The sequence below is a fragment of the Lates calcarifer genome, unplaced genomic scaffold (genome assembly GCF_001640805.2).
Source record: "Lates calcarifer isolate ASB-BC8 unplaced genomic scaffold, TLL_Latcal_v3 _unitig_1631_quiver_445, whole genome shotgun sequence".
In the NCBI taxonomy this organism is placed as follows: Eukaryota; Metazoa; Chordata; class Actinopteri; family Centropomidae; genus Lates; species Lates calcarifer.
Genome location: NW_026115660.1, coordinates 549,594 through 575,933, shown reverse-complemented (window position 1 = coordinate 575,933; position 26,340 = coordinate 549,594). Strand labels below are relative to the sequence as shown.

The 26,340-nt window shown below is 37.5% G+C and overlaps 1 long non-coding RNA gene across 3 annotated transcripts; it reads right to left on the bottom strand.

Moving 5' to 3' along the window:
• Positions 1-5,494: 5,494 nt before the first annotated feature.
• Positions 5,495-25,989, bottom strand: LOC127139569 (uncharacterized). 3 transcript variants are annotated; one of them, XR_007809786.1, is made up of 7 exons: positions 25,591-25,989; positions 11,168-11,258; positions 10,483-10,932; positions 8,483-8,931; positions 7,483-7,929; positions 6,483-6,931; positions 5,495-5,936 (listed from the first exon to the last, which is right to left on the bottom strand). It is a non-coding gene; the product is annotated as an uncharacterized LOC127139569 (long non-coding RNA). The 3 variants fall into 3 exon arrangements; XR_007809787.1 differs by lacking the exon at positions 7,483-7,929; XR_007809788.1 differs by lacking the exon at positions 8,483-8,931.
• Positions 25,990-26,340: the final 351 nt, after the last annotated feature.

Here is a 26,340-nt window from a genome sequence, read left to right as displayed (position 1 = left end):
ACTATGACTTTTTTTGTTTTTTGATGCCATACTATACTATGACTTTTTTTGACCGTTTTTGATGCCATACTATACTATGACTTTTTTGATTTTTGATGACTATGATTTTTTTGACCGTTTTTGATGCCATACTATACTATGACTTTTTTTTGATTTTTTGATGCCATACTATACTATGACTTTTTTTGATTTTTGATGCCATACTATACTATGACTTTTTTGATTTTTGATGCCATACTATACTATGACTTTTTTTTGATTTTTGATGCCATACTATACTATGACTTTTTTTGTGCCTGACTACTATACTATGACTTTTTTTGACCGTTTTTGATGCCATACTATAACTATGACTTTTTGACCGTTTTTGATGCCATACTATACTATGACTTTTTTGATTTTTGATGCCATACTATACTATGACTTTTTTTGACCGTTTTTGATGCCATACTATACTATGACTTTTTTTGATTTTTGATGCATACTATACTATGACTTTTTTGACCGTTTTGATGCCATACTATACTATGACTTTTTTGACCGTTTTGATGCCATACTATACTATGACTTTTTTTGACCATTTTTGATTGCCATACTATACTATGACTTTTTTGATTTTTGATGCCATACTATACTATGACTTTTATTTTTTTGCCATACTATGACTTTTTTGTTTTTGATGCCATACTATACTATGACTTTTTTTGACCGTTTTTTGATGCCATACTATACTATGACTTTTTTTTTTGATGCCATACTATACTATGACTTTTTTTTTTTGATGCCATACTTACTATGACTTTTTTGTTTTTGAATACTATACTATGACTGATTTTTGATGCCATACTACTATGACTTTTTTTTTTGATGCCATACTATACTATGACTTTTTTGACGTTTTTGATGCCATACTATACTATGACTTTTTTTGATTTTTGATGCCATACTATACTATGACTTTTTTTTTTTGATGACTATGACTTTTTTTTTTTGATGCTATGACTTTTTTTTTTTGATGCCATACTATACTATGACTTTTTTTGATTTTTGATGCCATACTATACTATGACTTTTTTTTTTTTGATGCCATACTATACTATGACTTTTTTTGATTTTTGATGCCATACTATACTATGACTTTTTTTGTTTTGATGCCATACTATACTATGACTTTTTGATGGTGACTTTTTTTTGATGCATACTATACTATGACTTTTTTTTTTGATATACTATACTTGACTTTTTTTTTTTGATGCCATACTATACTATGACTTTTTTGATTTTTGATGCCATACTATACTATGACTTTTTTGACCGTTTTTGATGCCATACTATACTATGACTTTTTTGACCGTTTTTGATGCCATACTATACTATGACTTTTTTGACCGTTTTGATTGCCATACTATACTATGACTTTTTTTGATTTTGATGCCATACTATACTATGACTTTTTTGATTTTTGATGCCATATATACTATGACTTTTTTTGACCGTTTTTGATGCCATACTATATGACTTTTTTTTTTTTGATGCCATACTATACTATGACTTTTTTTGATTTTTGATGCCATACTATACTATGATTTTTTGATTTTTGATGCCATACTATACTATGACTTTTTTGATTTTTGATGCCATACTATACTATGACTTTTTTTGACCGTTTTTGATGCCATACATACTATGACTTTTTTTGACCGTTTTTGATGCCATACTATACTATGACTTTTTTTTTTTGATGCCATACTATACTATGACTTTTTTTGATTTTTGATGCCATACTATACTATGACTTTTTTTGATTTTTTGATGCCATACTATACTATGACTTTTTTGACCGTTTTTGATGCCATACTATACTATGACTTTTTTTTTTTGATGCTATGACTTTTTTTTGATGCCATACTATACTATGACTTTTTTTGACTTTTTGATGCCATACTATACTATGACTTTTTTTGATTTTGATGCTATGACTTTTTTTGTTTTTTGATGCCATACTATACTATGACTTTTTTGGGTTTTTTGATGCCATACTATACTATGACTTTTTTAGGTGATTTTTGATGCCTATGACTTTTTTTGACCGTTTTTGATGCCATACTATACTATGACTTTTTTGATTTTTGATGCCATACTATACTATGACTTTTTAGGTGATTTTTGATGCCATACTATACTATGACTTTTTTTGATTTTGATGCCATACTATACTATGACTTTTTTGACCGTTTTTGATGCCATACTATACTATGACTTTTTTTGATTTTTGATGCCATACTATACTATGACTTTTTTGACCGTTTTTGATGCCATACTATACTATGACTTTTTTCATTTTTGATGCCTATACTATGACTTTTTTTGATTTTTGATGCCACTATACTATGACTTTTTGATTTTTGATGCCATACTATACTATGACTTTTTTTGACCGTTTTGATGCCATACTATACTATGACTTTTTTTTTTTGATGCCATACTATGACTTTTTTGACCGTTTTTGATGCCATACTATACTATGACTTTTTTTTTTTATGACTATGACTTTTTTTGACCGTTTTTATGCCATACTATACTATGACTTTTTGATTTTTGATGACTATGTTTTTTGATTTTTGATGTTATGACTTTTTTGACCTTTTGATGCCATACTATTACTATGACTTTTTTGGTTTTTGATGCCATACTATACTATGACTTTTTTTGATTTTTGATGCCATACTATACTATGACTTTTTTTGACCGTTTTTGATGCCATACTATACTATGACTTTTTTGACCGTTTTTGATGCCATACTATACTATGACTTTTTTTGACCTTTTGATGCCATACTATATGACTTTTTTTGACCGTTTTTGATGCCATACTACTATGACTTTTTTGGGTGATTTTTGATGCCATACTATACTATGACTTTTTTGACCGTTTTTGATGCCATACTATACTATGACTTTTTTTGATTTTTTGATGCATACTATACTATGACTTTTTTTGATTTTTGATGCCATACTATACTTGACTTTTTTTTTTGATGCCATACTATACTATGACTTTTTTTGACCGTTTTTGATGCCATACTATACTATGACTTTTTTATTTTTGATGCCATACTATAATGACTTTTTGATTTTTGATGCCATACTATACTATGACTTTTTTGACCGTTTTTGATGCCATACTATACTATGACTTTTTTTGATGACTGACTTTTTTGATTTTTGATGCCATACTATACTATGACTTTTTTTTTGATGCATACTATACTATGACTTTTTTTGATTTTTGATGCCATACTATATATGACTTTTTTGATTTTTTGCCATACTATACTATGACTTTTTGGGTGATTTTTGATGCCATACTATACTATGACTTTTTTTGATTTTTGATGCATACTATACTATGATGATTTTTGACTATACTATGACTTTTTTTGACCGTTTTTGATGCCATACTATACTATGACTTTTTTTGATTTTGATGACTATGACTTTTTTGACCGTTTTTGATGCCATACTATACATGACTTTTTTTGATTTTTGATGCCATACTATACTATGACTTTTTTGGGTGATTTTTGATGCCATACTATACTATGACTTTTTTGACTGCCATACTATACTATGACTTTTTTTTTTTGATGCCATACTATACTATGACTTTTTTAGGTTTTTGATGCCATACTATACTATGACTTTTTTTGACGTTTTTGATGCCATACTATACTATGATTTTTTGATTTTTGATGCCATACTATACTATGACTTTTTTGACCGTTTTTGATGCCATACTATACTATGACTTTTTTTTTTGACTATGACGGTATGACTTTTTTGACCGTTTTTGATGCCATACTATACTATGACTTTTTTGGGTGATTTTTGATGCCATACTATACTATGACCATACCATTTTTGATGCCATACTTTTTGACCGTTTTTGATGCCATACTATACTATGACTTTTTTGGTGATTTTTGATGCCATACTATACTATGACTTTTTTGATTTTTGATGCCATACTATACTATGACTTTTTTTGACCGTTTTTGATGCCATACTATACTATGACTTTTTTGGTGATTTTTGATGCCATACTATACTATGACTTTTTTTGATTTTGATGCCATACTATACTATGACTTTTTTTGATTTTTGATGATGACTTTTTTTGACCGTTTTGATGCCATACTATACTATGACTTTTTTTTTTGATGCCATACTATACTATGACTTTTTAGGTGATTTTTGATGCCATACTATACTATGACTTTTTTTGGTTTTTGATGCCATACTATACTATGACTTTTTTGACCGTTTTTGATGCCATACTATACTATGACTTTTTTGACCGTTTTTGATGCCATACTATACTATGACTTTTTTGATTTTTGATGCCATACTATACTATGACTTTTTTTTTTTGATGCTATACTATGACTTTTTTTTTTGATGCCATACTATACTATGACTTTTTTAGGTGATTTTGATGCCATACCTATGACTTTTTTTGATGCCATACTATACTATGACTTTTTTTGACCGTTTTTGATGCCATACTATACTATGACTTTTTTGATTTTTGATGATATATACTATGACTTTTTTTTTTTGATGACGCATGACTGATTTTTGATGCCATACTATATGACTTTTTTGACCGTTTTTGATGCCATATATACTATGACTTTTTTGATTTTTGATGCCATACTATACTATGACTTTTTTTGACCGTTTTTGATGCATACTATACTATGACTTTTTTTGATGCTTTTGATAGAACTAACTATGACTTTTTTTTGATGCCATACTATACTATGACTTTTTGTTGACGTGATTTTTGATGCCATACTATACTATGACTTTTTTAGACCGTGATTTTGGATGCCATACTATACTATGACTTTTTTAGACTTTTTGTGCCTAACTATACTATACTTTTTGGGTGATTTTTGATGCCATACTATACTATGACTTTTTTTTGACCGTTTTTGATGCCATACTATACTATGACTTTTTTTGACCGTTTTTGATACCATACTATACTATGACTTTTTTTGACCGTTTTTGATGCCATACTATACTATGACTTTTTTTGAGGTGATTTTTGATGCCATACTATACTATGACTTTTTTTGACCGTTTTTGGATGCCATACTTTCTATGACTTTTTTTGACCGTTTTTTGATGCCATACTATACTATGACTTTTTTTGACCGTTTTTGATGCCATACTATACTATGTCATTTTTTGGTGTTTTTTTATGCCTTATTATACTCTGACATGTAACGTTTATTTTGACGTCTTACTTCTGATAATGCTAATTACGTCTACATTGCCTCTATTAATACAGATTACTTATACATTATTTTTATACAGAAGATTACTTCTATTATTACACATTTCTGATATATTGAATACAGAACATAAACAATGTCAGTGCTCTGTGTTGGACAGTTGGTGTAAAGCTGTTTGTGAATTACCTGGAGGCCTCTGTCCTGGTCTCAAACAACTTCTTCATTTTACAAAGACTGTGTGATCGTGGACTACGTCTCTGTGATCGCGGACAATGTCTCTGAGATTATGGACAAAGTCTCTGTGATTATGGACGATGTCTCTGTGATCGTGGACGATGTCTCTGAGATCATAGACGGTGTCTCTGTGACCATTGACAAATGTCTCCATGATCGCGGGCAGTGCCGTCAAATCGGTGACCCCCGTCTCCGCCGATTCTATCGCAAGGTCTCTACGAAGCATGGGACAATGTCTCTGATCAAGGACAACGTCTCTCTCATCTTTGACAAAGTCTCTGTGATCATGGACAATGACTCTGATCATGGACGATGTCTCCCTCATCCTCAACAATGTCTCTCCGATCATGGACCATGTCTCTGCGATCATGGACGATGTCGTTGACGAAGTGGAGACACCTGGAGGGAATCAAAGAGAAACATACAAAGGAAAATTATAAATATTCTACTACCTATTCCTCATCAATACTTTAACCATGAAAGCACAGAGAAATATTCACCATTACAGCTGAATCAGAAAATGTGGCCATTTTTGACGCCATAGTATACTATGACATTTTTTTTTTACAGTTTTTGGCACCATACTATACTATGTCAATTTTTGGCGTTTTTTTACGCCATACTATACTACAACATTTTTTTGTGGTTTTTTACGCCATATTATGACATTTTTTTTTACAGTTTTTGACGCCATACTATACTATGTCATTTTTTGGTGTTTTTTTATGCCTTATTATACTCTGACATGTAACGTTTATTTTGACGTCTTACTTCTGATAATGCTAATTACGTCTACATTGCCTCTATTAATACAGATTACTTATACATTATTTTTATACAGGAGATTACTTCTATTATTACACATTTCTGATATATTGAATACAGAACATAAACAATGTCAGTGCTCTGTGTTGGACAGTTGGTGTAAAGCTGTTTGTGAATTACCTGGAGGCCTCTGTCCTGGTCTCAAACAACTTCTTCATTGTACGAAGACTCTCTGTGATCGTGGACTACGTCTCTGTGATCGCGGACAATGTCTCTGAGATTATGGACAAAGTCTCTGTGATTATGGACGATGTCTCTGTGATCGTGGACGATGTCTCTGAGATCATAGACGGTGTCTCTGTGACCATTGACAAATGTCTCCATGATCGCGGGCAGTGCCGTCAAATCGGTGACCCCCGTCTCCGCCGATTCTATCGCAAGGTCTCTACGAAGCATGGGACAATGTCTCTGATCAAGGACAACGTCTCTCTCATCTTTGACAAAGTCTCTGTGATCATGGACAATGACTCTGATCATGGACGATGTCTCCCTCATCCTCAACAATGTCTCTCCGATCATGGACCATGTCTCTGCGATCATGGACGATGTCGTTGACGAAGTGGAGACACCTGGAGGGAATCAAAGAGAAACATACAAAGGAAAATTATAAATATTCTACTACCTATTCCTCATCAATACTTTAACCATGAAAGCACAGAGAAATATTCACCATTACAGCTGAATCAGAAAATGTGGCCATTTTTGACGCCATAGTATACTATGACATTTTTTTTTTACAGTTTTTGGCACCATACTATACTATGTCAATTTTTGGCGTTTTTTGACGCCATACTATACTACAACATTTTTTTGTGGTTTTTTACGCCATACTATACTATGACATTTTTTTTTACAGTTTTTGACGCCATACTATACTATGTCATTTTTTGGTGTTTTTTTATGCCTTATTATACTCTGACATGTAACGTTTATTTTGACGTCTTACTTCTGATAATGCTAATTACGTCTACATTGCCTCTATTAATACAGATTACTTATACATTATTTTTATACAGGAGATTACTTCTATTATTACACATTTCTGATATATTGAATACAGAACATAAACAATGTCAGTGCTCTGTGTTGGACAGTTGGTGTAAAGCTGTTTGTGAATTACCTGGAGGCCTCTGTCCTGGTCTCAAACAACTTCTTCATTTTACAAAGACTGTGTGATCGTGGACTACGTCTCTGTGATCGCGGACAATGTCTCTGAGATTATGGACAAAGTCTCTGTGATTATGGACGATGTCTCTGTGATCGTGGACGATGTCTCTGAGATCATAGACGGTGTCTCTGTGACCATTGACAAATGTCTCCATGATCGCGGGCAGTGCCGTCAAATCGGTGACCCCCGTCTCCGCCGATTCTATCGCAAGGTCTCTACGAAGCATGGGACAATGTCTCTGATCAAGGACAACGTCTCTCTCATCTTTGACAAAGTCTCTGTGATCATGGACAATGACTCTGATCATGGACGATGTCTCCCTCATCCTCAACAATGTCTCTCCGATCATGGACCATGTCTCTGCGATCATGGACGATGTCGTTGACGAAGTGGAGACACCTGGAGGGAATCAAAGAGAAACATACAAAGGAAAATTATAAATATTCTACTACCTATTCCTCATCAATACTTTAACCATGAAAGCACAGAGAAATATTCACCATTACAGCTGAATCAGAAAATGTGGCCATTTTTGACGCCATAGTATACTATGACATTTTTTTTTTTACAGTTTTTGGCACCATACTATACTATGTCAATTTTTGGCGTTTTTTTGACGCCATACTATACTACAACATTTTTTAGTGGTTTTTTACGCCATACTATACTATGACATTTTTTTTTACAGTTTTTGACGCCATACTATACTATGTCATTTTTTGGTGTTTTTTTATGCCTTATTATACTCTGACATGTAACGTTTATTTTGACGTCTTACTTCTGATAATGCTAATTACGTCTACATTGCCTCTATTAATACAGATTACTTATACATTATTTTTATACAGGAGATTACTTCTATTATTACACATTTCTGATATATTGAATACAGAACATAAACAATGTCAGTGCTCTGTGTTGGACAGTTGGTGTAAAGCTGTTTGTGAATTACCTGGAGGCCTCTGTCCTGGTCTCAAAGAACTTCTTCATTGTACGAAGACTCTCTGTGATTGTGGACTACGTCTCTGTGATCGCGGACAATGTCTCTGAGATTATGGACAAAGTCTCTGTGATTATGGACGATGTCTCTGTGATCGTGGACGATGTCTCTGAGATCATAGACGGTGTCTCTGTGACCATTGACAAATGTCTCCATGATCGCGGGCAGTGCCGTCAAATCGGTGACCCCCGTCTCCGCCGATTCTATCGCAAGGTCTCTACGAAGCATGGGACAATGTCTCTGATCAAGGACAACGTCTCTCTCATCTTTGACAAAGTCTCTGTGATCATGGACAATGACTCTGATCATGGACGATGTCTCCCTCATCCTCAACAATGTCTCTCAGATCATGGACCATGTCTCTGCGATCGTGGACGATGTCGTTGACGAAGTGGAGACACCTGGAGGGAATCAAAGAGAAACATACAAAGGAAAATTATAAATATTCTACTACCTATTCCTCATCAATACTTTAACCATGAAAGCACAGAGAAATATTCACCATTACAGCTGAATCAGAAAATGTGGCCATTTTTGACGCCATAGTATACTATGACATTTTTTTTTTACAGTTTTTGGCACCATACTATACTATGTCAATTTTTGGCGTTTTTTGACGCCATACTATACTACAACATTTTTTAGTGGTTTTTTACGCCATACTATACTATGACATTTTTTTTACAGTTTTTGACGCCATACTATACTATGTCATTTTTTGGTGTTTTTTTATGCCTTATTATACTCTGACATGTAACGTTTATTTTGACGTCTTACTTCTGATAATGCTAATTACGTCTACATTGCCTCTATTAATACAGATTACTTATACATTATTTTTATACAGGAGATTACTTCTATTATTACACATTTCTGATATATTGAATACAGAACATAAACAATGTCAGTGCTCTGTGTTGGACAGTTGGTGTAAAGCTGTTTGTGAATTACCTGGAGGCCTCTGTCCTGGTCTCAAAGAACTTCTTCATTGTACGAAGACTCTCTGTGATTGTGGACTACGTCTCTGTGATCGCGGACAATGTCTCTGAGATTATGGACAAAGTCTCTGTGATTATGGACGATGTCTCTATGATCGTGGACGATGTCTCTGAGATCATAGACGGTGTCTCTGTGACCATTGACAAATGTCTCCATGATCGCGGGCAGTGCCGTCAAATCGGTGACCCCCGTCTCCGCCGATTCTATCGCAAGGTCTCTACGAAGCATGGGACAATGTCTCTGATCAAGGACAACGTCTCTCTCATCTTTGACAAAGTCTCTGTGATCATGGACAATGACTCTGATCATGGACGATGTCTCCCTCATCCTCAACAATGTCTCTCCAGATCATGGACCATGTCTCTGCGATCGATGGACGATGTCGTTGACGAAGTGGAGACACCTGGAGGGAATCAAAGAGAAACATACAAAGGAAAATTATAAATATTCTACTACCTATTCCTCATCAATACTTTAACCATGAAAGCACAGAGAAATATTCACCATTACAGCTGAATCAGAAAATGTGGCCATTTTTGACGCCATAGTATACTATGACATTTTTTTTTACAGTTTTTGGCACCATACTATACTATGTCAATTTTTGGCGTTTTTTGACGCCATACTATACTACAACATTTTTTAGTGGTTTTTTACGCCATACTATACTATGACATTTTTTTTTACAGTTTTTGACGCCATACTATACTATGTCATTTTTTGGTGTTTTTTTATGCCTTATTATACTCTGACATGTAACGTTTATTTTGACGTCTTACTTCTGATAATGCTAATTACGTCTACATTGCCTCTATTAATACAGATTACTTATACATTATTTTTATACAGGAGATTACTTCTATTATTACACATTTCTGATATATTGAATACAGAACATAAACAATGTCAGTGCTCTGTGTTGGACAGTTGGTGTAAAGCTGTTTGTGAATTACCTGGAGGCCTCTGTCCTGGTCTCAAAGAACTTCTTCATTGTACGAAGACTCTCTGTGATTGTGGACTACGTCTCTGTGATCGCGGACAATGTCTCTGAGATTATGGACAAAGTCTCTGTGATTCATGGACGATGTCTCTATGATCGTGGACGATGTCTCTGAGATCATAGACGGTGTCTCTGTGACCATCAACAAATGTCTCCATGATCGCGGGCAGTGCCGTCAAATCGGTGACCCCCGTCTCCGCCGATTCTATCGCAAGGTCTCTACGAAGCATGGGACAATGTCTCTGATCAAGGACAACATCTCTCTCATCTTTGACAAGGTCTCTGCGATCGTGGACAATGTCTCTGATCGTGGACGATGTCTCCCTCATCCTCAACAATGTCTCTCCGATCATGGACCATGTCTCTGCGATCATGGACGATGTCGTTGACGAAGTGGAGACACCTGGAGGGAATCAAAGAGAAACATACAAAGGAAAATGATCAATACACTGCTACCTATTCCTCATCAACAGTTTAACCATGAAAGCACAGAGAAATATTCAACATCACAGCTGAACCAGAAAATGTGGCCATTTTTTGACAATTTTTTACACTTTATTATACTATGACGTTTTTTGAACATTTTTGATGCCTCACTAATGTGTTTGACAGTTGATGTAAAGCTGTTTGTGAATTACCTGGAGGCCTCTGTCCTGGTCTCAAACAACTTCTTCATTTTACAAAGACTCTCTGTGATCGCGGACGATGTTGTTGACGAAGTGGTGACACCTGGAGGAAATCAAAGAGAAACATACAAAGGAAAATGATCAATACAAAAACATGGTAATGAGACCAATAAAACATAAAAACATTGAAAAGGAAAAGGTCAGAGGTCAAACATGGTAAATCCTTCACAAACAATCTGCTTCCTGTCTTAATTTCTCCTGGCCGAGGGCAACGCCTGAGCCACAGCCGGCGCTGACGTTTAGCGTGGAGCTGTTTGATTACAGAAGAATATGGGCGTCAATAAATCAGCTGTAAATTAACAACAGTGTTAGAGAGAGCCAGCTCTGTGATGAGCAGCTGCTTCAAACATGTGCACTCCTCAGCTAACAGCTCTCCACGCTGGCTTCAACTCAGTCTCTCTGCCATAATGACGGGATAACAGATGTAAGTCAAGTCAAAATAAACAGCACAACACTGGCAGGACCGAGTAGAGTCAAACCACTCCAGTGGCTCAAGTTTATTTATTTATTCTCTGTAAAACAACAGAGCATTTTAGTCCAAATTTCACTGTCTGTTTGGCTCATTTCAGTGCTGACTACACATTTTCTCACATTTACAGGTGAGTATTAGTTACAGTCTGTTAAGCTGTGGTTGATCTGGAGCTGCATAGAGAAGCACGAGAGAGGACATGTAAAACTATTCTGAAACTCTGCTTAAAAACGTGAGAAATGTCTTATTACAGAGATCAAAACTAAAACACCAGATAAGTGTAAAATATGGGACCTTTAAGCTGAAAGCCAGAAGAAGAAATAACAAACGTCAGGTTACAGCAGGATTTCAGAGAACAGGCAGAGGCACATTATACTTTCTGCTAACTAAAGTAAAATGTAAACGGATCTGTTTAACAAAAAAGCAACTCAGAACATCAATACATCAATAGATCAATACAAAAATATATTAGGAGAGACTGAATGATGCCTTCAGGTGCAAATGCACAGCTCAGAGAAACTGGAGGTGACTGGAACATGTCGGTTTGTTCACAGTGTGCAGAATAAAGAAAGTGCTTATCTGGATTTCTGTGAGGAAGAAAAAGGACATGGTATCTACAGGGAAACGCACACGCACACAAACACACACCACACACACACACACACACACAGCTTATGTCTGAGCTGGGCAGCGATGGAGGGATGGAGGGCTTGGCCTGACTGACGGTGCCTTGTTCATCCATCCAGCCTTTCTGCCTGTAAATGCAATCCAATCCAATCAACTGAGAGAACACACACACACACACACACAAAGACATGAACAGACACACACTCTCAAAAACACCACAGTCCCAGAGGGGCAGATGCTCCAGAGGTCTGACAAGGCAATCACAAGACCTGATCCATCACGACTGACAGGTTGGGGGGGGTGGGGTGGGGTGGGGTGATAGATATGGGTAGTTGTTGCAATAAAAAAAGTGAAGAAGTGTGTGTGTGTGTGTGGGGGGGGGGGGGGCAACACAATCCGCCTGCTGCTTCTTGCTCAGTTTAAAGGTGCTGATGCAGCAGGAAATTTCAGCCACACAAACACTGGCTTTATCTTTTTTTTTGGGGGGGGGGGGTCACACAGACACACAGCAGGATGGGGGAGGATGGGGGCAGGAAGTGGGGGTGGGGGGTACTTATATATGACATTTGCTTTGATACACAAATGTCAAGTTAGGGTGGAGGAGGGAGAGAAACAGGCACAAACGAACAAATATCATCTGGAAATGAGAAGCATCCATCACATCTTTAAGGGGGAGGGAGAAGGAGGGGGGAGGGAGAGTCAGACTGACGTCTCTTCTAGCACCATCATGAGGCAGGGTACACACTACAAGATAATCAGGACGATCCTCCTGATCAGAGTCATCAGGTCTGATTATCTGATGGTTGTAAAGATGATCTTATCAGATTCTCCTGTGGTGTGAGGTGTGTTCAGACTGATCTTACCCTCCCTGATCTGCTCTGAATACGAACTGAGCAGCCCCGATGGATATTAAACATGTTCTGTGTTCATTTTTCTGTTAAAAGGAGAGAAACCACCATCATCACTTCTTCCTGCTCGTCGTCCGCCATGTTTGTTTCCTCTGACATGGTCAGATGTGGAGTTGTGAGAGTCCAGACTCTGGTTGTTGGTGGTGAATCCGTTAGTGTGTGGTGTGGCTGTGTTGGTCGTCTCTCTGCACATTGCACACTATAAGAACACAACTGTTACAATCTGACGTTATCTGTCGTCGTATGTGTGCTCTCTCATGTTTTCTACATCGGTTAAGATTTTAAAAATCTGTTAGTAGTGTGCCCAGCTTAAGATTTGGTTCAGATATTTGTCAAGATTTTCATAAAATTTTTAACAGAATTTCCAGAAATTCAGCTAATTCGTGAGCATTTTAATCCGCTACTAAATTTTAGGAGTTGAGAAAATGGAAAGAAACAGTTGCTAATTTAAGAGACTCTACTGGTAAAATAAAGGTTAAATAAATAAAACTATAAAGGCCACCGTTTTCAACAGCACGCTGGTTAAATGTGTGAGTTTGATGCTCAGGTCGTTCAGAGGTAAAGGAGTGCGACACACATGAGTTTCCTGGTGCAGTCACGAGTTCAAACAGCTGTCCTCAGGTCAGACTAAAGGGTCCATGGGGGAATGAGAAGGACACAGAGATAATAGGATTTGAGAGAGGGCAAATGAAGACAGAAGGAAGGAGGAGGATGGAGAGATGGATAGATGCTGTAGGTGAACAGATAAACGGATAGACGGATAATTAATTCAGGGGGTGGAAGATAGTATGTGTCATTTGGGGCTGAATAAAATGGCGTTGTAGAGACAAAGAAAAGTTTTAATGAAAAAAGTATTGGAAATGGGATTTTTATGGTTATTCCTGAGGGACTGCGGAGGAAGAGGAGATAACACAATTTGACAGAGAGCAGAAATCAGAGAGGAGGTGAAGCTTAGGAGTTGAGTGGATTAGAGGGAGGTTGGATATTCGCCCTCTTGAACCAGCAGCTCCTCCTCTAAAGCCACCATCTGCCGACACTGAGCCACGGCCTCAGGCTGAGGTATCAAGTAACCCACGACAAAGGCCGAGTCCAACCGAGGAATCCGTCTCTCAAATCAGCTACAATACAGACTGAAAATAACTTAACAACAGCAACTGTTCGCATTAAAATACGTCCTCTAAAGTTCTTATTTTTGTCACTGACAGACTCAGATTGTTATTCTAAGTGTCTGACAACATTATGATAGGATTCCTACAGAGCTTTTTATTAAAAGGTAAAGATCTTTTTAGTTTAACCAGAAACATCTCTATATATCAGTACCAGACTCCATTGAGAAAAACAGGAATTTTACTGCAAGCTGCTAGAATACCACTGCCTCCATCTGTTGGTGTGTTTGTGTTACTGTGTGGTACTTTTACTTTTATGTAAAGTATCTGATTACTTCTTCCACCACTGAAACTCACACAGTAACACAGACACACTAACAGATGGAGGCAGTGGTATTCCAGCAGCTCCCAGTAAAATTCCTGTTTCTCTCAATGGAGTCTGGTGGTGATAATATTTTGATTTTACCACATCTGATTGATTGCAGCACAAAATCTGAAGACTAAATAGACTTATCATGTCATATTATTTTTGTAGGTTTTATATTGACATCCTTTTCATTTGACTTGAAACATCACTATATATCAATACCAGACTCCATTGATAAGTAACAGTACCACAGAAAATAAGTGGATAACTAAAACCTATGTTCCTCTCTCAGGAAGATGAAACCATGAATAAATATCAAACATATTATTAAAATGTTATCAAGCCTGAGAGTTAAATCTTTGGTGAAAATGAACTGTTCCTCTTCATAAAATATTGTTTCACTGCATTAAGGTTGTGAAATCACACACCGAGGTAATGAGTATATGGGTTCAATCGTTTGGACCGATGACTCTAAGGATCCTGTGAAAGGTTTTTCAGCTCTCTAATACGCAGCTGTAAATTTTATTCAAGGAGAAAATGACCTGGAAAAACTCAAACATTTATTATGTGTGATATAATGAGGCATTATGGAAAGCAGTGTGGCTCTGTTCGTCTCTGTGAACTCCTCATCATGTGTTAATACAAGAACTGACCCCGATTCATTCATCTGTTCAGAGTCTGAGACTGTATTAAAAGGAAAACTGCTCAGTGTTTACAGATTTCTGAGCCTTATTAAAGCAGATTTGGACGAACTAGGACCTGAAGATAATTTCAAAAGAATAAAAGATTTTGCACCTGGAGCTGAGCTGTTGGACCTACCAGCATAAAGAAATATGAGTGGAACCAAAGAGAGGCTCGAAAATGAAGAACTAACATTATCCTCTGAACAGGAAACTGTTGACAACAAAGGTCACAGCACGTCGATTATATGGAAGTGGTTTAGTTATGTTAAAACCGACCAGATTAAGTCCAGATTAAGATGGTTGGTACCAACAAAGATGGAAACACAACAAATCTTTACAATCAGCTGAAAAGGTTTCATCCCAGAGACCACACAGAGAGATAAAAATGTTTGCAGAGTGAATTGTTTTTCTGTTTTTGCTGATAAATTCGACAACAAAACAAAATTCATAAAATTGAGACGATGTGTTTCCTCTGAGCGTTGTCGAAGTGGAGCTTTCAAAGTTTGTGGATCCCGAACAAACCACATGTTTTTTGTTGTTGGATGAAGGAAGTTTTACTCACAAACAAATCAAAGTCTAAAATGTCATTTTAAAAATGTGTTTATTCTTATTTAAATTGCCCCAAATTTCCTGTAAATTTCCACTAAATCCCATGGAAAATTTTCAACTTCCCCAGCTTATCTTCCCATGGAAAGTTTCTGGAAAATCCTGGAAAGACCTAGAAGATACCACTAAGCTAATAATGGGGTTTTTTTTCAGCAGTGGTCAATGCAAGAAAGAAGTTAACCCTAAATAACTTCAAGATCTGGTCTGTTTCTCCATGTAGAGAAAGTTTAGATGAAGTTTTTTAAAAAACTTTACCCTCACTTTTTTGGCAGGATATCACATCATCAGGTTTCTATTAACTTAAACTTCCAGAGTTCTTGTTTTTCAGCTGGAAACGCTAACGTTAGCTCTTACAGCTGGATGATAAGAATCAATGAATTGACAGTTGTTGCCTTGAAATAAGAAACTTTTGTCTTTTCTTCTCTGAACTCGAGGACCTGTTGTTAAAAACAGTTACTAACAGGAAGCAAAATATCCATTAACCACTCATCCACCAGCTTCTATTCCTGCATCTACACCTCCTCCTCCTCCTCCTCCTCCTCATCTCCTGTAGACAGCAGTGACATTTAACCACCATTCATCAGCAGCTAACCACGTCTCTGCCGCTGGTTAAAAAGCTCCTGTATTGTTCTGACTGTACTCCATGCTGTGTCGCCAACTCCTACTCCTTCCGGTTCCTCCTAAAAAACCAACTCCTGCTCCTCCACTTTTACTTGGTTTGGTTCCTCTCTTTGCTTCAGATTATCTTCTCCCTCCTTCACCTCCATCACCTCCTCCCTCCTCCTCCTCCCCTCCGAGCTGCAGACAGCTGTGATATTTAACCACCATTCATCAGCGGCCCGACCCATCCTTCTCTCTCCGGCTCGGATGAGGAATCTTTTGTGTTTCTTTGTCGGCGTGCCACACTGCGAGCCATCAGTCTTATCCTCCCACTCCTTCCTGGTTGCTCCTTCCTCGTCGTCATCGTTCTCCTCATCCTCCTCCTTCCCTCCTCATTCCAGAATAATCCCCCCTTTCTCTCTCTTCCTCAGACTCTTCATCCCATCCAATAATCCTCTCCCCCCTTTTTTCTCTGCTGTATTATCTCAGATGTCATCCTCCTTTCTCACTCCACAATATTTCCACCATTGAATCCTGTATTCCTGTTTCCTCTTCACCTCCTTATTCCACTTATTTTCTTCCATCAACAGCTCCTCTTCATTGTCTCCCAATTATTCTTCCTCTGTCCAAACTAGAGATGGGACGATGTATGATTTTCAGTGTGTTTTGGAGCCATTTTCAGAGTTTAAAGTATATTTTCATGATTATCACAATAATATTGTTAATCGCAATTATTTTGTCCAAAATAATTGTGACATTAAATTTTCATATCGTCCCATGTCTAGTCCTTCCTTCTCCTTCCTCGTCTCCTCCTAATTTCATTTCTTTTTCAGGACGTTCCGATGGAGGTTTTTGGCTCTGGTTACGATCTGAGTCTTTAATATTGGCTTTCAGAATTTTAAAAATAATTATTGTTATTTGTGGGACTTGTCACCACATATTTTATCTCTGCTCTTTGACGTTCATTAACCCCGTCCTCACTCAGTTAACTCCTCACTGGGGGGCCATGCGGCAGCTGCACAAGTAAAAACACCCCAGTGAAAGTAATGTTAACTCTGCTCTATCATTCACTGAATATCAGCTAAATAAATCTCTCATGTTTTCTGCACAAAGCTCTGAACGTTTCCTGTTGCTTAACAACCAAACAAACCGGCTGAGCCTCAACCTAACAAGCAACACGAACCGACTTTACCTTCAAATAAAACCTCAACAGCCAACGTCCACTGGACACACCTTTGGATTTGGCTTCTATATCAAAGTTTTTTCCTCTTAAAGGTCGTTTCTACCACGTCCTCCCATGATGCTAAATGTGGCGCCCATCACCTTGAAGATTTGAAAATATTTTACATCCTCTGAAAAAAACATGATCTTGTTTTGATGATCTTCAAAACTGATGTTAATCTTCTTAAATTACTGATATTTTATGTCGTTCTAATCATGCTGAATGTCATTTTACTAAGTTTGGTTTAAATTAGTGATTTACTGCAATAAAGAATGAATGACGTCCCACAATTCCTTGCAACAGCAGCAGCGTTTAAAGTGACGCACCGTCGTAGTTTCACCACAGCAGACACAACAGAGCTCCTGTTTACTGTTTGACCTGTCGCTCAATTCCATATTTTTATTTCATCATTATTTTAATGGCTCAACTTCCTCTACTTCCATGTTTATATTATTTCAATATTTCAATCCTGTTTGTTTTTATTTCGAACAATATTTTGTTGTTGTTTCCTCTGAGTAACTGATGTTTATAAACTGAGATTTATCTTTTATAAACAAAGTGTAAGAGCAGTCCAATTCTCTTTTTCTAATTCTTCATGAATTCTCCTTCGCGTCTTTCCTTGACCTTGATGTTTTCTGATCGAGGTCGAGTTAAACTGATGATGAAAGGGGATTTTTCTGACTGACGTCCTGGTGTCAGAGCTCAGAGTCGCTCCAGACAAACCCAGATCAGCCCAGCTGTCTTAAATAAAACAAAACACATTAAAGAATCAGCTTCTGATCAGGTTTATTGATCCGTGATCCTTTTCATCCTCCTCTTCATCTTCATTCCAAATCTTTCTTTCTTCAGACCTCTGACGTCCTCTCTGCCTCCGTCCTTCTTCTGCTTCTTCTCTGGCACAAGCTTCAAATCATCCTCCATTCTCTCTCCTTCTGCTCCATCCTTTGATCAGAAGACATCCACCCACCTCCTCCACCTCCTCCACACCTGCTTCTACTGTCTCCTTGACTTTTTCCATCCATCCTCCTCTCCCTCCTCATGTTTCCCTCTTCTTCGTCCTTTTCCTTAAACTTTCCTCCTCCTCATCCCAAAAATAATGCTCTCCTCCTCCACCTCATCACAACTTGTCCCGTTCACCCACCTCCTCCTCTCTCCCTGTTCATCTTCTCCTCTCTCTGCGTCCTCCATCATCTCCTGCCCTGCTCCACAGACAGCTGTGATATTTAGCGAGCATTCATCAGCATCAGCAGTGAACCCCATCTCCTCTTCAGGCTCGTTAGAAATCTGTGATATTGTTCAGTTTGTGCGCCACACTGTCACGTCTGTTGTTTCTCTTTCAGAGGAAAGCTTCAAAAGAAAAACGTCTCCTGCTGTCGTCTCCTTTCTTAATGTTTGTCCACGAGTTTACACACAGATTTGACCACCAATAAGGGAGGAAGTGAGGTTTTCCTGTTGAAGTACTACGTCTCTCTTTTCCTCCACACCTTTAGACTGACGTTGGTTTACTCGGTAAAACCTCTGGAAACACAGTCCTGCTGCTAAAATCCAACCAAAGCAAAAATATTTAAAGCAACAAGATGTAACTTCATTGAGCAGCAGCACCCCCTGCTGCCTCCTATCAATCTGTTGATCTCTGTTGAGCTGAAACACAGCCCAGCTGTGTATATTACCCATGATCCTCTTCTCCTTCTGCAGCAGGAAGCACTCTGTAACAAACCAAACCAAACTCTGTTTCTAACTCTTCATATTTGCGTCACTTTCCTGGACATCAGAGGAATAAGTCCTCAGAGGAAAAGTTAAAACAAATACTGTGCTTTAATAGAGACTTGTAAATATTCTTATCCACTTACATCGACACTGGGGCCTGTTAAAGACCATTTCTAAAGGTTTAGGTGACAAATAACAGATTTAAAGAAAAGAGTTGCCAAACAGAGAAAAGGTTTAACTCTGTTTGGACTATTTGTTAAAAAAAAAAAAAACAAGCTGTGCGCAGTTGTCACAGTTTTCTGAAATTTTATAAACCAAACCATCAAAATAAATTAATTCAGAAAATAATCCATAGACATTAATCCATAAAGATAATCATTAATCACAGTCCAACATGAAACAGCTCCAGTTAAACCAACACTGACAGTAAAACACTCACAGGAGCCATTTCCTGCATTAAGCACTTTCACTTTTATAACGTAAGCACATTTTCCTGATTATAGCTACACACATTGAAACTGAGTACTTAGTTACACTGTGGTGTTAGTATTTCTACCTAAGTGCCGGTGTACATTTCTGCTGCACTGGGAAAAGGCTGATGAGTTGTATGTAGATGTGGAAAAGCTGAGCTCAGACGTCTCCACTGATTCTGCATCAGTTACCAGAGACAAACATTTTCACCTCAGAGCATCTCTGCAGCGTTTTGTTCTTCTCTGCTCATCTGAGGACTTTAACACTTTGACACTGAGAGTTTATAAGAGTTTTCAGGTCAGATTAGAAGTTCAGAAAACACCTGTCACCTGCTGATTTAACACAGTCACTTCCATTCATATCAAATCACAAACAGCAACTAAAATATCATCTGACGTTTTTAGTCCTGAGCTCCAGACATTTAAATGAAAAACAACCTTCTCTTTGAATAAAAACAGACCTGTTCACTATGAAGAGCCACAGTCTGATAAACAGCTTTAATTTTTCACATTCTGTAAAAGAAAACTGAAAGGACGTTAAATTCATATTTGTCACATTAAAGCAGGATATTGTGTAAACCTGACTCCTGTATGGAGCTGGGCTTTGGTTTTTGTCAGCTTGTGTTATTGTGTTTAATAAAAGTTGTGATGAAACCAGCTGACGTCTCTGTGCTCTGCTCGGTGAAGGACGTTAGAATATGTCTGATGACTGATCAATGTTTTCATTTTGGTTCAATGCTGTCAGATCGTTGATCACTGAATCGACGGATCAGAGTTTACAATTTATCTGTTAATATTCAACAGTTCCAGTCGTATAGAACAACTACACGTTTTAAACAGCCTGTATTTAAACAATAAAGCACAAACATTATGATCCAACAACTGGAGGTAAAACCAAAACAGATAACACCAATATGTTTGAACATGGTTCATGTTTTGTAAAATGAATAATTGATCGAGATAAATGTCTTTGGATTCGGTGCAGTATTGATCAGGAACAGTGAACCTGGACACTGAGAACAGCTGCTGCACACGCTCACATCAAAACATGAACTCATACAGCTTCACCTCCCAAATATTTTAGCTACGTCACTTCTGGCATGGCGGACTCGGCGAGTCATCCTCTTCCTTCCTGTCGTCTTAAATCACCTCACATCCCTCAGGTTTATCCTGAAGCCTCACTGCGAGGTCCTGCTCTCCAGCTTCAGGCAACCTTGGTTCTAGTTGAGTCGAATCATCTTGTGTTTTTTTATTAAGGACAGTAATGTTCATATTTCTACCACGTATTCACTGCTGCATACTTTATATTTCCACCACTGTTATTCTCATCAGGGTCAGCTGGGGGAGGGGGGAGTCTGGCTTTGCTTACTCCTCCCATTGATTTGAGCCTCCTAATGGATTTCATTGGACCTCCCATGATTCCGCATTAATATTTCATCAGCCTTTCCATTTCCTGCCTATATCGCTGTAACACCAGCTCACAGAGGAGAGGCTGAGGTTGTGTACAGCTGCAAGACGGAAAGAGAAAGGCAGATAATGAGGAAAAAACAGGCAGATAGTTTTCATAATCAAAAGCCACACACTGAGGGAACTCTGAATCACCCACAGAGCGTCTAATGAGTTGAATTTAGTCTATTGATTCCACCAGTAGCCTGGTTCTTCTCTGCAGAGCCAAGCGGGGTAACACAACAAAAACAGTACAAAAAAAAAGACTCGTAGAAATGTTGCTGTGCCGGCAGACTGATGTTACTCAGGTCCTAACTCTTGGTTCCTGTTTCACCCCTTTTCCAACGACATGGAACATTCTGGTTCATCCACTTTGAATCGTTCGGAGCATTTCAACCAAAAATAAAGTGTTTCAGAAACTGAGAAGTGTTGGTTCCAAACAGGGACCAACAAAAGGTTCAAAGGATCCAGAACAGAACCAGTTCATGAACTGGAGATAATTTGGTGGAGAAGAGTCGTCTGTTTTCTCCACCAAGCAGAAAACTTTCTACTTCAAACTCCAGGAACCTTTTTTTTATCAATCATGTAGGTGCAGTAGGTCTGTTCATCTTTACTGATCTCAGGATTCGATTCGATATCTCGATGCACGACGATGCGTTTCATCCCTTTGGACTTTAAGCTTTAGAAATCAGTGTCAACATAAATGTCTTTAATAAACTGTACAAGTCTCTGCTCAGAAACCAAACTGATCCTTCTACAGGTGAGGCTGTAATCAACGACACAGAATCGTAAACTTTCTAAAAAAAACTTTTGTTAGTTAGGTTTACACAATAAAACGTGAAAAAATTAAAGGTCAGTTTATCAGACTGTGGCTCTTCATAGTGAACAGGTCTATTTTTATTCAAAGAGAAGGTTGTTTTTCATTTTAATGTCTGATTGAAGCTCAGGAATAAAAATGTCAGATGATATTTTAGTTGCTGTTTGTGATTTTATTATGAATGGAAGTGACTGTGTTAAATCAGCAGATGATATCATCTCATTGAATCGAAATCCCATCGTAGCAGAGTTTGTGATATCAGTAAACATCAGATCATTGTTCACTGAATCAATTAAATTTCATATCATGATGGAACTTGTGATTTACACCTCTCATGTATTGATAGGTGTACCTAATAAAGTGGCCAGGTAGTGTAGATTCTTATGGATAATTCAATTACTGATTGACAGACTAACACTGTTTCTGCCTCTACTCCTCATGGTTGCACTACACTTCCACAAACATTTACTCAGTTCTAGTGAAATAGTCGAGTATTCAAACGAAACAATTCATAGACATCTGCTGCTGTGTTTATTTTCAGTGAAGTATCTCTGATCTGATTAAAAGCTCTGGCTCCTATTTAACTGGTCAAAATTAGTCAAACCCAACAAAAACAAATGGTACAAATGAACTATAGTTTAGGATTTAAAACAGTAGTAAGTGAACGCTCCCGATCTGACAGTAAAATCCAGACTAGAAACCAGTTTGTCAGATTTATCTGACGTCAGAGTCTCAGTCTGTTCTGTTCAGATGAGATTAGGTAACTGCCGCCTGGGTCTCCTCCTCTGAGCCTGTGCTGCCCCCTTGTGTTCAAACACCACCTGTGCTGCAGTCTGTTTAAGGTCTGCTGGGGATCAAACACATGGGGTGGACACAATAATGTGAACACTGGTGCAGGATAATGCAATCCAGTGCAACAGAGGAGGTTCATGTGGAGCTGGAGGGGGATTTCTCAGCTTCTATTTCAGATCACATTATCACAAACAGATGTTAATTCCCTCTTTACAGCATCAGTGTTTAATTATTAAATCCTGTTTATTTACTACAGACAAAATAAAGTTCAGTGCAAGTGTCGACTTTCATGGAAATAAAAGCTGAATAAGTTTAAAAATTAAAAACTGCAGCTGCTCATTGTGACAGTTTGTTAGTATGAAAGTCAAACCCATAGACTGTCCTCCTCCTACAAACCAAATCTGAATCTATTTCAAAATATATTGACTTGAGGAGAAATTTCCTCAATCATCAGGAAAATTAATGATAAATTACTGATTAATCTTTTTTATACTGAAAATGCCTATGGCTGAAAATGGGCTGCTAAAGAAAGTGTGTTTTTGATTGTCCAAAAATCCACTTAAACAAAGTCTTTAGAGTTGAACTAAAACAACCAACATCTGCAGCCTCATAAAGGCAGCAAGTCGAAGCATTCATCACTGGGGTCGTGTTGTGTTGTAATTATTCACAACATCGCAATGTTTAATTGAGCCTCGCTATTTCTCAGCTGGAAATCTTCTCCTGCTCTCTTCATGTTTACCTTCAATTTCTCTGACAGCTCGAAGGCAGCTCAGTTTAACCTCTTAAACTTTAACAGCGGCTCCTGCTGGTCGCCACCACGTAGTAAAAATCATTATATTACCTAAAGACACACGACACAAAATCACTGATACAAACAAATCTATTAAATTCCACATGATGGACAAAATTCTTAGTGGACAATAATTGATCATTGATTAATTATACCCATCCCTAACATCATTATTTTGTCCAAAACCATGATATAAACATCGGAAATATTTTATCGCGATATGGGAGGATGGAACCGCAAACCTCATCCACACCCCACAGTTAGGCTAGTTCAATTAGCTCATAGATAATAATACTACTACTACTACTAATCTATCAAGGCCACACTGATCAACAAATCCCTCCAATCAATTGATCAGTTGGGTTTTAATCCTTTCAGGGTCACTTAAAAGAAACAGTCAGACAACAGTCCAAACCTCAGAGTATTTGAAGGATTTACACATTAAAGGTTCATGAAGATCTAGAATTTTTATAGAGCATGTTTGTAATGGTTGAGTGCAGTTAGGGGAGTTTATTTGTTTGTTTGTTTTAATACTGCTGTGAGAAGCTGACACCTGACGAAGACAGGAACAAAAGTATCACAGAATATCAGAAGACTACCAAGGACTTCATTTCACCAAAAAGCAAATTAAAAAGTCAACTTATGCAGTAAAAGACGTGAAGAGGCCTGTAGAGTTCAGGGAGACTGAAGTGTCTGAACACATAAATCAGTGGTACGTTTTATTAAACTGTTTCCAAAGGCCTTAGCTGGACAGGTTTTCATTACATTTTATTCACATCACCTGAATAACAAGGCTGCATCTCTTCATGTTGTGCTTTAACACATCATGGCAGCTTCATCCTGCATTAGTCCAGAACAACACTGTTGAATTATTCCTGCTGGAAAATAATAACTTATCCCAGTATAATGTATAATTTAATGAGCAACATAAATGTGTAAATAAAGAGCTGAGCACCAACAACATTCACAGATATTTAAAGGTTTATGTCCTCATTGAAAAGTATCAGTGCATGTATCAAATACATGACTTACACTCTCTAATCTACACGAATGGACCAGTGATCAGACAGAGGTCAGGAAGACCCTGGACCAGAGTCTCTGTAGGTAGTGATTGTTCGCAGATCTCAGGTAAAATACACAAAAATGCAGCAAAAGGACACAAAACGACCATAAAGAGATTCAAAGAGGCACAAAACAGCAAGAAATAGATCAGCCACAGATACAAACTCAAAACAACCACTAAATGATACAAAGAGACTCAAAACGGCAACAAAGAGATGCAAACAAACTCAGAGACAAAAACAAATGACCAACAAAAGAAGCAACACAACCACAAAAAGATTTAAAGAGACCCAAAACAACCAAAAGAGATGCAAACACGACCATGAAGAGAGTCAGAGGCACAGAACAACCACAAACCGATACAAAGAGACAACCACACAGGTACAAAACGACCACAAAATGGCCACTAAGAGACGCAAAATGAGCACATTGACCACAAAGTTACGCTCTCACGGGCAACTACAACAGAAAACACCGTGTGAGGTGACTCAACAACCAATAAATAAAAACTATATAGATCAATCAGAGCTCTGCAGACAGATCAATAGAACACAACAGCTTAGGTTTATAGGCACAGTAACATACAATATTCTTATTTTATGACTTGCTAACTGTGCTTGACAATGAGGTAAACGCACAAACATCCGCAGAGAAACACTGAACCAAAAGAACCAGGGAAAAGACAGAAATAAATGTAACTCACCGTTTGATGTCGACGTTTTCTTTTCTTTCTTTCGTGGATGTGAAGTATCCGTTTATGTCCCACATTAGCCGAACGCCATCGATGCTAACAGCTAATAGCATTAGCACCGACATACGGGCTAGCGTCTCCTGTTTCTTCCATGTAAACGTGCCATTTTTACGTTTGTGTTTGTTGTGGCAACAGATTATAACCGTCTGACTTCACGGAGATTTTATTCACCGTTTCTGACCGTTTGATTCTTTTATATTTTTGTCGCCTTCACCTGTCTTCAGGTGAGGCTGCCTCGTGTTAACCGGTGTGTGTTTGTGTGGTCAAACATGGTACACAACCTTCAGAGGGCGCTGTTTCACTGCATGAAAAAAGAAGTAGAAGAAGTAGAAGCGTCTTATCTGGCAAAGGAAACTGATGATAGACAATAGACATGATATATAAACATCTGTGTTTTTACTGCACAATACCTCTATACTGTACTAATATCGTACTTTTACCTGACAGCAACAGTAAACTAGTTACTTTTCAGATTCAGTATTTCATACTCTTCCTGTCCAATAAAAACCAGTATTTGTAAAACTGGAGCTGTATATTTTTAATGATGTTGTGACTGCATGTTTATTTTGACTCAAGACAAAAGAGAATACTGTAGACTGTAGAAAAGAATTTTGAATACTTCTTCTATTAAGTGTCTCAAAACTAGATATTCAGCTCCAGTATTTCTGAACCTGATGCTTTTTGTTTAACCAGAAACATCAC